The sequence below is a fragment of the Pezoporus wallicus genome, unplaced genomic scaffold (genome assembly GCF_028554395.1).
Source record: "Pezoporus wallicus isolate ANWC-B61680 ecotype Strahan unplaced genomic scaffold, APGP_CSIRO_Pwel_v1 contig_3181, whole genome shotgun sequence".
NCBI lineage: Eukaryota > Metazoa > Chordata > Aves > Psittaciformes > Psittacidae > Pezoporus > Pezoporus wallicus.
The window spans coordinates 2698524-2713055 of NW_026641700.1; the positions used below are offsets into that span (position 1 = coordinate 2698524).

At 40.4% G+C, this 14532-nt stretch overlaps 1 protein-coding gene across 10 annotated transcripts in view; it reads right to left on the reverse strand.

The window, feature by feature from the left end:
* RARB (retinoic acid receptor beta) overlaps positions 1–14532 on the reverse strand; it is a 325319-nt gene that overhangs the window by 51284 nt on the left and 259503 nt on the right. Inside the window, exon 1 of one of the 10 annotated variants that reach the window (XM_057424981.1) lies at positions 12818–12834. The exons of the other annotated variants lie outside the window; for them this stretch is intronic. The gene's annotated coding sequence lies outside the window, so the exon portion shown is untranslated. Of the gene's footprint in view, positions 1–12817; positions 12835–14532 lie in introns of those variants that run through there. 10 annotated transcript variants of the gene reach the window in all.

Genomic DNA, 14532 nt, shown 5'->3' on the forward strand with positions numbered 1-14532 from the left:
AGAAACAGTAAACTTCACGCAGCAGACAACAGCTCCATGCCAACAATGCATTTGTCTAAAGGTGCAATTATAGGAAGCTATAAAACTGCCTCTCCTAGAAACATTCACCAAGATACGCAGGTAGTAAAAAGGCCAAAATCCCTACTGTTCAGAGTTAACTAAGAGAGTTTCTGGCCATATGATCAGGGAGTGGTAGGGTAAGCACAGTCAGTAAGGGCTGAGCATAAATTCCTTGCACACCCAACATGATATAGAGCTAATGTTATGAAAATACCTCAGATTCACTCAGAACTGAAAAATGTTGTTTTAATCACGTAACCCCTTTCTGCAGGTCTTGCACAGGCAAGCCTCATCCTGAGGTTAGCTCCTCTGACTTAGAACATACTTGATACTACCATCAAAGAGGTAAATAAAAACTCTTCACTTCTTTCTTTTCCTTAAGCTCTAAACACAGAAGAATTTAAAGCTATTTGTTTAGACAATTGAAACTCTTTAAGTCATCAATAACACTGCTATTTTATATTCCACCCTTTTGATCATTAACACTGCTTGAACCTTTGCAATGGAAAGCATGGCAAACGTGCGTACATTTTTTTGCCTGCCAAGAAGAAAATTTATGGTGATATTTACTTACTTCTTTCTTCCTTTGATATTCCCCTAATTGAGATGCCCAGCTCTGTGGCAACTGCTGATGATGCTAACTAGAACAGTGAGTAGTCTATGGCATCTATTTTGGTTTAATTCAACAAACAGAAAGTGTGAGCTGTGTTTGTTCGAAGGTCTCTGCATTGCTTATTCAGTCACCACTTTTTAGTTGGAAAAAGGCAGGGAAAGGCAAGACTGGCATCTTCCCCTGAAGCCACCCAGCTTGATCCAATGCTGCATTTAAATTAACACCCACAGTCACGGATGGAATAACTCTTCTACCACCAGCCTGACAGGGGAGAAAACAATATGGCTCTAACAAACAAAAATGACCATGTCAGTTGACTCATCATGCTGAACAAGTGGAATAATTTACAAAAAAACCCAACCTCCAATGCCTCCTCTTTGCCTGCACATGTTTTGGGGCAGAGGCTGCTGTGCATCCATGCTCAAGAGACTTCTGATTTACTGACACAGACACTACTCGAAACGAAAGACGAGCTTCAAAAGTGTCACCCAATACAGAGAAAAGAGGAAACAGCCTCCTCTAAATAAACCTCTGCTTCACCAAAATATAGCCAGTAGCTAATGATATGCACTGACTGATCAGTTGTTCCATAATTTACATCAAGGTTCTTCATCCTTTTAACCTAGGGTTTAATTACAGCCCACCAGGAAGGAAAGCAGAGGAGGCTGTCTCAGTCATTACCATACAACATTGATCACACAGTCCAAAAGAAAAAGGTGATCCAACTTCTGCAGACAGCAATTATAAAGCATTCATGAACTCATTACTAGTATAAAAGGCTAAAGAACAAACTCAGAGAGAGATCTCCAGGTGGAAATGAAGCCAGTTTCTTCAACAGCTTAACCTCCACAGTCAATGTCCTACAGAGTGAAAGATATAGACGAGAACATTAATCGTGGAAGTTTTGCCGTTGTTTTGCAAATTACTTTTTAACACCTGTATTTTATTTTCTTCTTGGATCTACCCACAAACAGACAGAAAAATGAACTTGTTCATATAAAATGTTCAGGCAAACAAAACAAGGTTCAATGTGGTCCTGCCCAAAACTAGCAACGTGTTTCTCAACAGTATGCTAGTGCTGACTCTCTGTGTAGTCTTCCCTAAGACAACACTGGAATACTATTTCTACTGAGATTTGTTGCAAGCTGATTTTAAAATCTCAGCAAGGCGTCACCCAAAAGATTTATCTTTAAATTTTCCTTCAGGCAGGCACTGAAAAGAATGCCTAGATTATAAATGTGATTTTGTTTCTTTGCACACAAGCTCCAAACCAAAGCCATTGTAGTGGGAGTGATAGGATTTCAAGCACTGGCAGGCAAGGAGTGTGAGGGCTTGATTTTCCCACCCGCCTCCATAACCTGCCCTGATCAGCCCTAAGTTTTGCAAGCAGGGGCATGCTCAGAAACATCCCGTGAATCTGACACTGGGCTAAAAACCAGACAGTGTCCTGTTTATGCCCCTGTGGGGGTTTGGACATCACCTGCTTTGGTTACCTGCAGCTCTGCAGCGAGAGAAAACCCTGCAGGACATGGGGTGAGCAGAGCGGGAGCTTGCTGACAGTTAGACAGAAAAGCATATTTAAAACATTTCAAGGCTGGGACACAGGTAGCACAGGTATAATGCACAGGCCTGTTCACTGAAGATAGCAAAGTTAGAAGCAAGCCTAAGTTTTCCTCCAGCTGCTTTTTGTCAGATGATTTCCATCTGATCTCACAACGCCACCAGCTTCTTCAAAGCCCAAGAAAACCTGAATGTGACCTAACCTTAAGAAGTAGTCAGAAAATTCAGAGACAGCAAACCACCACTGCTTATAAACTAATCAACTTCTAGCACCTACTGGCTCTTGGAAAACAAGCTCCTACTTACTGTAATACATTCACCTGGAAAGGAATTTGGCTGAATATTTACATGAACAATTTTTAATGCAAATATTTTTAGCATCCTGCCCAAATTAACATCCTGTGATGGGAGATGAGACACTGCTGTGCCAAAACCAAGCACAAATAGTTCTCTGTAATCTAAAATGCCTTATGAATATATATATTTAAAAAAAAAATCTATGAGACATAAAGCATCACTGCCATACATAATTGTTTTCAATAGCACTTACAAAGTACTTGAATTTAAAGTAGAGGAAGCAACTGAAGGTCTGTCAGGAACAGTGATTTGTTCTAACATTCCTTTTATCCACAACTTTTGAAAGGAATATGGATCTTATGTTTTTATTTTAGCAAAGACAAACAAAGCTTTGCAGAAATCACACTTTCGCATTAATTCTGTTCCTCATAGCTGCCTGCTTCTTTTGACACCCTTTGTACACAGCATTTTGGACAAACATTTCAATTTTTAATCTCATCTTTTCTGTGCACCATGCTGCGCTCCTCCCAGGCCCACCAATCTTGTTATCTTAATGGATGACAGATAGAGTATCACTCTGACCATGCCACATTAGGCGTCCTCATTTACCGAGTGCAAGGAAAAAATGCTGAGTATAAATTATTCAGAAATCTATTGTATCAGCGTGTGTTCTCTGAGCATCCACCACTGGCAGAGCAGGCAGATTATTTTTCACTTTTAATTGTGTTGCTATCTTATCTGCCACACTGAATGCAGAGTGATACGTGAAACCATATGTATCAAGCAGCAAATAAACCCAGTTTACTAGGTCTGTTGCTTAGACCTAAATAACCTATCTAGTCACTCTAACTTCAAACAATGTCATAAAAAAACCCACCTCAACCCACTCACAGCTCACTTTCTTTGTATTTGCCTGCCAAAATTAGAGAGCTCTGCACACAACAGTGGTGCCCACAGAGAACACTATTTCAGTGATATTTTGAATGCCAATATGCCACTGGCTATCTGAATACAAAGGAGGTCATTAAGGATGAGCCCTCAAAATAATGTGAAGTGTTTAACCTTATGAAGTCTTAAGAATTGTTAGCATGAACTGCTACCATTATGCATCTGAAAGGGATACAACCCACTGCCCTTCACTGTCCGGTTGATTTCGGCAAGTCAGATGATTAAGAGTTCAGGTTACCCGCACCGCGTGAAGAGATGGAGCATTTGATCTCAGCAACGTCTTAAAAACATTTTGCCAGCATTGGGCATGCCAGATCTTATTTGCAGATGTGGTGAGCTTATGAGCTGCAAACTTGAGCTGCAAGCCAGGGGCACGGTAATCAGCAGAGAAGGGCTATTGTGAGTGAGCTCAATCTGTTTCAACAGCCTGCTTATTTCATCTGGTTCAGCTTTGATTGCCCGCAAATACAGGCAGCCAGCTATGACTCCTGCAGATTTAGAGGCCATTTGTTGGTAAATCTGCAAACTAAGCTTCTGAGTGTGTTGCTGCTTTATCGTAAAAGAAACAAATGTGTAGGAAGGACTTTTCTATCGTACAGTTTATCAGTCACTTACAAACTCTGACTGGCAGAGCTCTGAAGGGGAAGATAAAAACCAGTAACAACTGAAAAGAACATCCAGCCCATAACCTACCTGAAACCTCTTCCACTGGCTTTATTCTGAAATAGCAGCTGTGTAAATACGTACCTGTTTTACAAAATAAACCTGTTTGTGATGCATAGCCTCTTTTCAATCTATTTATTTTAATCATTCAAGCTACCCTGTATCCTTGCTAACCCTGTAAAATGCACTTAGGCAAAGTAAAGTCCCCCACTCCTACTCTCTCTGGAGCATCAACAGAGACATTTAAGGTCTCTCTCAGCAATGAGATCTGCACAAAACTACTTTGCTCTGTGTCCAGGGAATTGGCCAGGTATGTTCATAAAGTGAATGCGGTTTGCAGTGTGTTTATTACAGGTAACAGCAGCCAATGAACAAAAAAACCCTTCCTCACAAAATCCTGGTAGGATCAGTGGTCAGGTTAGGGCAGAGACACACAATTTTTAGTTGTTAACCAGGAACAGTTGCTCTGAAAGACCTTGATAACATGCAATCCCATAACTAGAGTTGCATAGAAAGGCTCACAAAAGACCTAAACCCCCCAACACACAGTGTTAGCTGATTCCGTATAGTCCAAAAGACACTGTAAAATGGCTGCAGTGAGAACATGAGACACCACAAGTAATGCAAGCTGCCAAAGCAGCTATCTAAAAGGAAGCCAAAATGAGTGTATTCCCAGATGCACAGGACTCTTCCAGGATGTCTGCACTGTCTATCATGCTTTGGAAGTTACTTCTTGCAGAATAAACAAATTAATTGTCTGACACTGTGGCTGGAAACCACCGCTGGCACAAAATGGAAGCAGCTACAACAATAAGTAGAGAAAGGCTCACTGCCAGGAAGCAAGGAAATTGTGCTGATGATGTGTATCAGGGCAGGACAGGCAGATCTTTGCAAAAACACATGAATAAATGTTGTTAAATGTCAATAGCTTGTAGAGAGCACCTAGAGATGCCTGGCAGCAGAGGGGCACCAGCCCACCCTGAGAAGTGTTTGAGGGTTGTCTGCTGCTGTTATTTCCAGCAGAAACTCTGCTCACCATCCACATTTTATCCCATCTAGCTATCTATTCTGCAGATGAAGAGCAGCCATAACCTTCCATTAAAACCATTTTTAAATTTTTTTTTTAAATTGACAGAACTTGAAACACTTCATAAAAACAAGCAGGTGTTATCTCATGTTTTGCATATGGGAATCCAGACCTGCGGACCTAAAAGCAACCCACTATGAGGGAAAAAAGGCTTATTTCCTTTTCATTATTTTTACACAAATGGACAAGTTTGAAAGGTTTCAGGATCTTTTTCATGAAGGACCCTCATCCTCATCCATTACTGCAAAAAATTCCCCAGCAAAGACAGAGGAGGCCATGCCTGATAAATCCTAATAGCTTCTAAAGTAAAAGGTATTGCAAGCCTCAGAGGGCAGGAAAAACCCTGACCAATTTTGAAGGAAATTATTCATGGTGTTACTAATGCCAATTAGACATTAGCCACTGGTAAGGCTGGAAACAAACCTCATTTTCCATGGTGCCCTACACCAACACATAATCTGATTATGCAAACCTTGGCTTAATGTTAAAAATATGCCCAAAAGAATCAAAACTGTTGGGTGGCAAAGAGGCAGCTACTGACAAAAAAGGGGAGATGTGTTCAATCAGGTACAAATCTGCAGCAACTGGACTTCTCCAACAAAGGTACCGCAGCATCCCTAAGACCATGTGTAGATTTCTCCACAATTTCAATTTTCACTGAACTTCTGACCTTTTTAGCAAATATGTCAAAGTCGCCAGGCAGAACAGTCATCACCCTGAAACAATATGTGAGGGGAAGGAACGGCTGAGATTTTCTGCTTCTCCACTTTAGTAATTTAAACAGAAAGAAAGGCACTGGTGTGCACTTCCATCTGCTTTCTTCAAATTAAAAAAAAGGAGATGAAGTGTATATAATTAAAAAATTATAGTTAACTTCCTGTCAGTAACATCTGTAGGATGATTTTTGGCCTGCTAGCAAACTCCAGATGGGAAGAGTAATGAATATAATTTAATACGAATAACAGGAGATCAGAGAAACGCTTTTCTGAGTTGCAGTGCACTGAGTTATTTCGAACAGTTTAATGGAGAACTCAGGAATGAATTATTGCATTTTGCTATTTTCTTATATTTTTGTTTATGCAAATCAATTTCCTTTAACCTAATTTGTAGAGGACCAGACCGATAACCCAATAAAACCGTAAACTGTCACTGGGATGGTCGTACAACTGGCCAGCACTTATCCAAAGGGCTGTATGTTGTTAACTGCTCATCGTTTTTTTTGCTTCCCCTCCAGTGCCTCAGGATTTATACCACCAATTAAGACAATAATGAGTGCCCCAGGTTGACCTCCCAGAAGCAAGAATTAATTAAGTGCAGTATTTCTTCGTAAAGAATGACACTTTTCCAAACCATTTATGTAGCTGTTCTCTTGCATGGCGGCACAGTATCAAGAAAGCCTTTCCAAACTGTTATCCCCCAAATGTATGGCTGATTTTGGTTTATGCTCATCATTTCAGTCGATGGTTTTATCCACTGGGTTTTCAAGGGGACCAGCTTCCAAAAACAATGTCACAATTCTACCAGACATAGAAAGAAGTAGACCTCCTAGTAAAAACAAACAGAAAATCCCCACCAAGCTACACCCACATGCAGTGACATGCAGATTCCTGGAGCAGGCAGGACAAGGAAGAGACTCATGTTGGATATGTAATTACTATGCTGCAATTACTTGTAGTAGTCCCTCAAATTAGCCTCTCCATTTAGCTGCTGGCAGAGATGGAAACATGTGAAGAGAAAAGGGCAAGCTCAGACGCAGACCTACAAGATGGAAAGAAAGTATGTGCGTGCTCCAAGGAAATTCTCTGCACTGGCAGGCTTTGCATGCTCCTCTTCCTCCTCCCCTCCCAGCCTCCACCGCAAAGGCTTGAAGAGTTCCTGCACATATTTGGTACCAGTTATTTCTCAGAAGAGGCACAGGAGCTTTGTCAGGCAATACAAAAAAATCCCTGCATTTCAGCATTGTCTGCATTTACAGCGGAGCTAGCTTCTAACCCACTCAATCAAATGTTTACAGCTCAGCCAAAATAATGCAAACTATGCCACAAATATTTATATATCCCTCAAGCGCAATTCCCCTTGCTCTAGCAGAGAGATTCGCACAGTCTGCATGCATAGCCAGATGTTCCCTTGCTCTCTCCCCAACCCACCCAGAGCTAATGCAGCACCCCAGCCTGAGCCTGGCCAGCCCAGTGGGTGCCTGTGATTGCTGGTGAAGAGCTGGCTCTGTGCATGCTGCAGTATGGCTCCCGCTTGTCTTCAAGACCCAGCATGTTTCTATGCTTTTTGCCCAACCTAGGAGAGTTTTGAAATGTGCCCAAATCTGCAGCAGAGAAGTTTCTGAGAAGGGATGAAGTGACATCTGAAAAGAATGCAGAAAGCAGCCCAAAAATATTCAGAAGAAATAACACTGACATAAACATGCCAAAAATAAAACAGATGTCTTGAGCATTATGCTTTCTGGTACATTTTTCAGGCATCTATGTGAATGACTCATCAACATACGTTAATTATATCCTCACATTATTTTTTCTTTTCTCTTAGTTTTGACAGTTGATGTCTAAACAAGTATGTTGTATCAGATATCTTGAAATCTGGCAAGTGATGTCTTGTACTTAGTACTTTATGCTACGCCCTCATTCCCTCACATTCAGTGACAACCTCTGTTAACACAGAATTACCCACTAAAACCTTGGATGCCTGGAGACTAGAAAACAGAGTTTAAGTAAACACCCAGAAACATGCAAGTCTGGCTCTCTAGTACTGGCAGCAGTCAAAGAAAATTACCTTTCCACACTGCATTTGAAACTCATTACCAAAGGCGACAGCAGAGGGATGAGTTGGAGCTGGACCAGCTTGGCAACCCCACCATTTTTTAGAGTGAGATGGTGGCTATTCTCCTCTGCCTGGTTCCTGTACACAGTCACAGTACACACGGTTAAAATGGTCTCAACAACATGGAAATGCAGGCTGAGGAAGGTGGATGAAATCCAGCCTGTGCCAGTGAAAGAGATTAGCAACTGCACAAACAGAGCCAGAGGAATCAACTGACTAGTTCCTCCAAGCAATAAGGGCTCTTTAGGTTACATTAATTGGAGGTATGTAACTCATTCCAAACACCAACACAAATCACACTGAGATGCTGAAAAAGCATCACAGCTTACAGGACAAATGCAGTGCTGCCTCCACCCTGACCGCTGCTGGGCATCACTATTCATTCAACCAAGCAGTAGGGAAGCAGGGGAGAGTCTGTGACTGGGCAACTTTGACAATGAGAAAACATGACCTTTCAGAGATGAGTGAATGAACTGGGACTATTAATCTAAAACAGGAAAAACTTAGCAAGATGTTTTCTCCCTCCCCTGCCAGACTTTAATCAATGGCCAGATTCAAGCACAGAGCTCATATAATCACAAGACAATCATTCTTTCAGTTTACAAAAATCACATGGACTTGGGATAAGATAAAAGGTCTTTTTAGTTAGCTCATCCATTTGGCTCCTGGGTGCTGCACATGCACCTCTCTTGTTCACATAGCACTCCACTTTCTTCTTTCCTTTCAAAAAAATACATAGTTTTCACTTTTGTTTCTATAGACGTAGCAGTTGCTGTGCACCACTATGGACAAATGTGTTATCAGTTAAGACCATTTGTAGCAGCGTCTGAACAATGCCTTGATCCCCTGATCCAAAAAAAGAATTAAAAAAGTAAAAAATTGGTAGTGCTCATTCATTTAAAAAATGATGGGCTGCACAGTTATCTCTGAAATGTGCTGCTTAAATTGTCTAAATCCGTGGCAGTGCCACTGTTCTGGACCAGCAGAAAGCACACAAGGATCACAGTGCACTCTGAAGCAAGGACCCAAAATACTTATACATTTATTATGGGTGCACAGGACTCCAAAGCAAGTCAAACACTCCAGAGACAGGGAAGCCCTCTTCCCTGTTAGGAAGGTTCATCTGGAGAGCAGCCAGCCAAGACACTCGCAGGAGGAGTGAACAGTAGCCCATTGGAGTGGCTGCACCATGCTATAAATCTGCTTTCCCTGGTAAGTGCCTGGGAGGAGGGAGAGGGAACCGGCCACAGCTGACAGTAATGGCTCCCATTAAATTGTCACTTTTAAAGAGACTTTGAAACAAGAACAAACTTGCTCTGTAAGGATTTGATCAGTTTCCCTGCCACCAGGCAACGGCTGCCCCTGCTCATGTGCTGTGGCTCAGGGCTGCTGGCTCTCCCTTCCAGTGCTGGAAGGGTCCCCAGCAGTCGCTGAGGTTCACTATAGCTATAGTGACGTTGCCGACTGCATTTACAACCAATCAAATCTACTTTTTTTTAGCACTACTTGCAACTGCTGTCTCACCTTGTAATTTATGTATCCATTATTCTAGTCAGGGGATCCGGAATAAATTTTCCCCTTTAAACCTGGGTATTACAATACATTTTTTATTGCATAGTAACTTTTCCCATTAAAATATATTAAATGAGAAATTTTCAGCATAGCAATATGAAACTGTAAGGGACTTTATACACAAAAATGTGTTTCTACTTCTTAGCTGTCTTCTGAATTGAGCTGTGGAAATTGTGGGGACTCCTGCATATTGTCAAAGGGAAGAACAATTCACAGATAGTGACCATGAATATTTGGCAGACCAGCTATAGCAGTATACCAATTAAAGAATTACTATACCAATATACCAAAACTAGCAATTACAGAATTGGATGCATTGCTTCTTCAACATTATAAGCTTTTGTAAGCGGAGTACTGAGCTGCTCAGACAGCACGCCTAGAAGTGTCTTTTGTATATTGGAATTCCTCTGAAATAATCAGAATAATATAAAGTAGAAAGAAGGACACAGTATGCATGTCTTTTATACGTAACTTAAGAAACAATGTATCCATAGTTAAAGACTATATTAAAATCCAGATACAAAGAAGGGAAGATAAACACATGGGTATAACTTCAATTTTGGCAGTTTCTTATTTTTGGAATGGCTAGTCAAATATGGAAGAGCTATTTAGTAAAGCTTTTGTTTTGTTTTATAGGGGGAAGAAAAAGATGAATGTATACTGACTCTATTGGAAATACCAAATCTTGGAAAATTACATCTAATTGTCTTTCCTGCTATAGCACAGGATTGAAATTTCACAAAGAGCAGCTCTGCAAAGCTGAACAGCTCTGGGATCCGTGCTGCAAATTCAATTGCACTCCATTCCCAGAAGATGCTAGAAAATATCCCTTTAGGAAATTTGCTCAAAGGAACACTTCATTTGGGATTATAAAGAACCTCTGTTTCCATTAGCAGGTCAGACAGTAAGTGCAGAGAGCAATGGAAGGACACTTTCCAAGGCCAATCAAAGTATTTTCTGCAAACTGGGAGGCTGACTGCTTATGACCTAGGTGATAGTTTACAATAACCAGAAAATATAGATAGATCTATCTTTCAAAATCTAATCCAAAATAAGTAGCAAACAGCTGAATATCCACTTAACATGTAAGTGAACAGAATTAGATAATGGGCAATTCCATCTTGTACACTTATGAAATACCATCATTTTGCATTTACTTTTCTAAGACGTGCCAAGCAGAAAATCTTTAAGTACTTGTTAAATAGAACACAGGCTACAATTTAAAAAGATGCCTAAAGCAAGCAGAACAGTGAACCCAACCATCTTGCCAGCAGCAAAGTCAACACACTCGGCCAGAACCACACTCAGCAAACTATTCTACTCTCCCTCTTTCTCCCAGCGAAAACACTTCACTTTCTTGAGGGCTCCAGCAAGCTATCCTAAATCTGAATTCAACAGCTCAATTGCTTCTATAGCCTTCTTTATCAATGTCTCATTAACCAGTTTCTTTTTAAGAAGTTCCAGAATTAGAAAATGAAATTAGAAAGCTAGTTCATTCTAATTTTATATACTGTTCAGTAAGCATAAATATGGCATATTATAAAAAAAAAAGGCTATTACTGCTACTATAAAATCTCAGATATTTGCTCAGATATCCATATTGCCTTATTTGCTGAGTTGCCTCTGCAAAAAATACTTCTAAAGATCTTCCAATATTGTATTAAAGATGGTGGAAAGCTGCATTTTTTCTTGCACTGTAACAACTTTCTGGGTGTGCATAGGACAGCCTGTAATCCACATCTATAATTATAGGACACATATGGTCCTTAAACTAATAGAGAGCTATGAAATAGATTGACAAAGTGAGAACAAAATAAAAGGTTCTCCCCCCCCTTGTGAATAAAATTTAAAAAGTAAAATCCATTAGAACCTACTTAGAGGAAAATAAAACTACCCTCCACATCCAGTGCATGCATACCAGGGGACTTCTCAGTGGGCAAGTGTACCAGCTTCAATCGCAGCCCACCTACTTCTGGCATCTCTGGTCGGCAAGTCATGATGTGATTTGCAGACAGCAGTTTGACATGTACATAAAATTTACTTAATTCTGTTGAAGCTGTTGCAAGCCTTGCACATGTTACTGATCTGGTGTGAACCTCAGCTCTCACAGCCTTCTGCTAATAAGCTAGTGAAAGTTGGATAGAAATGTGACAAACACATCTGCAAGGACATTTCTCACACCTACGTTGCTGTGAGAAACCGTGATTCAACTCCAATAACAACAGGTATATAAACATGTAAATTTGAAGGGGTTTTTTACAGTGTGTATTCTCAGGTACAGAGAGAGTCAGATACTACCAGAAGAGTAAGACTCAGCAATTTTAGTTTAATAATAATAATAATACTGAAAAAGCTAGCTGTTACAGTCTTCTTGTTGGCCAAAGACCCTGAAAAGATAGACAAAGTCAGCAGGCATGAAGTTACATCTATATTAGGAAATGCTCTTGGGAATAGTCATGAGCACTGTGGCTGGCTGATGTACCATATCTACCTTAGTTAACTCCTTCAGCCTCTGAAACAGGATGGCTGCATCCAACCTATCCACAGGAGATGACCAGCACTAGCTGGTACAGCAGAAACCTTTCAGGTACACAGCAAAGCAAAGCAGTGCCCCAGAATGTGGCTGGTCATTGATGCACCATAGTTTAAGAGTCTGATGGTTCTTTTTTGTGAAAGCCTTCACTGAATGTATTGGGAATACTGCACAGGAAGGGAGTGCAAGATTTTAGCCAATCAATTATATGCTATGTCATATGTTATTTGACAGTTCATGCAAAAAAACAGTCATTTCCAGTTCCTGTTTCCACAGGACATTAGCACTTGTGCTCACAAATAACTGAAGTGCTGTGGTTAGCACAGTTAGAAAGTAATCTGGGATAGTCTCTGTGTTTCTGTAGTACTGGCATCACTGCTAGGAAAAAAAAAAAGTATTTAGTAAAAACAACTGTTTTTACAGCTGAAGAGGAACCCCTGGTTTATGACAGAGGGCAACAGGCAGGATAAGAGGAATATTAGCTGTGGCTGTTTTTGCTATACCCCCCTATAGACACTGCTGCTCTTTGTCTGTCTCTGCTCCTAAAGCCCAGTAGAAGGGAGCAGCAGAGGTATAATCTACAACTTGGGCCCAAAGCACTGGAAATCAAACACGGCATTCAAACACATAACACAAGTTTTATTTTTGTTACCTGTCATGGTTAGTGATTCATCTTTTTCTTCATTCATGTTATTCGGACAACTGAGAGAGATATTTTAAAATATATGGCAAGACAACATTTTGGTCTGATCTCATCTATTTCAGCATGTTTACTTGCTCTTGCTGTGTTTCCAAAAAATATATGCTTCCCCATCCTTCAAAAATTTGAAATAAATTCAGTGTCTGGCAACAGTTTTATCTTCCAAACGAAGAGAAACATTAATGAAGAACTTACGGAAACAGATACCAGCTTTTCACAGGACACCTGCCTCTCCCAGCTTTGTTATTTCACAAACCAAAATATCAAAACCAGCATTAAAACAATCAGGTCTCCTCTGATAGTACAAAATACATAAAAATTCCAGGTTTTGCTTCCTGCAAAGGAATGGCGCTGAACGTTTTTAACACTGCAAAGCACCTACGGTTTAAGACTAGATGATATTAATAGTATGCAGAAATGTATCTAAAAATACATTTTTCGCTTTCTAAAAAACGACTGTTGATTTAGCTGAAACTAGGAGCAATTTTCCATGATTTGAGGAATTTTTCATAGCTGTGCAAGAACGACAGCATGCATCTCTACTGCTGACACTGTCACTAATACAGATTAAATGGAGACAAATACAGTTTGATCATTCAAGCTGATCTGTAGTTTTCTTTGAACCAATAGAAGATTTTACAATTGCATTGCTGCAAATATTATTTCTTTCCCTGATATAAATCATGTTGTGCACATATTTTTGACTTCACGTTTCTTGTTTCAGTTGTAGGTGATCAAAACATACCAGGAAAACAAAGCCAAACAAATATACGGAATTAGTTGGTTTTATGAAGTTTGCTTTATTTATTTAGTGTTAAGTAACTGAGAATATTCTATGTCTGGCTCCTTAAGTCCCACTAAAGGGGCATAAATGCAGGCTGAAATATCATTACATTATAGCTAGAAGCTAACGTGCAGGAGCGGTGTTATCAAAAAGAGCTGCTGCTTAAGATCTTTCTATAATCCCAGAACTGCCTAAGAAAATGCAAATCTGTCATCATATGATGTAAGAGGCATTAAACCAAAAAGGCATCTGTCCTGAAGAACACTGCTCCATAAAGGGAACTTTGCTATGAGAATCCCTAAAATAGTTTAGGCCACTCATCAACATTTCTTGCAGACCAAAGCATAATATCCTTGCCAGCAAACTTTAAATAAATAAAATAATACCCAGTTCCACTCTCTGTCAGTAACATTTTGTAAATCCAATGCTGATCACAAATTCATGGCCTGCAGTAGGGGAATCCCAACACTCTGTCCTGATGGGCATAATCATGTGAGATATCATGGTGAATATTAACACAGTTGGGATTTAGGCACCTAACCCAATGACCCAGCGTGGACCTAGTTTACATGTTCTGAATCAGCCATCAGAAGAGCTCCTTCCTCTCCACTGACTGCGCAGAGCCCAGTCTTCAAACTTAGGCAACTAATCTTGGGCCCAAAGTTGAGTGGTCGGACTGCCTCCCACTGCATGCGTAAGCAAGTAAGATAAAGCTGTAAAAGCAGATTTATCTTCCCTCATTTGCCACCAACCCATGGATGACTTCCTAAGTTACCCCATCTCTGACTTCCCCCCTGCCATCTTTCCCTGGTGTGTCCTCTTGCTCGCCTCACTGTCACCTTGGGCACAGAGCTCACGAAGACAGAACTTCCCACTGTCTCTC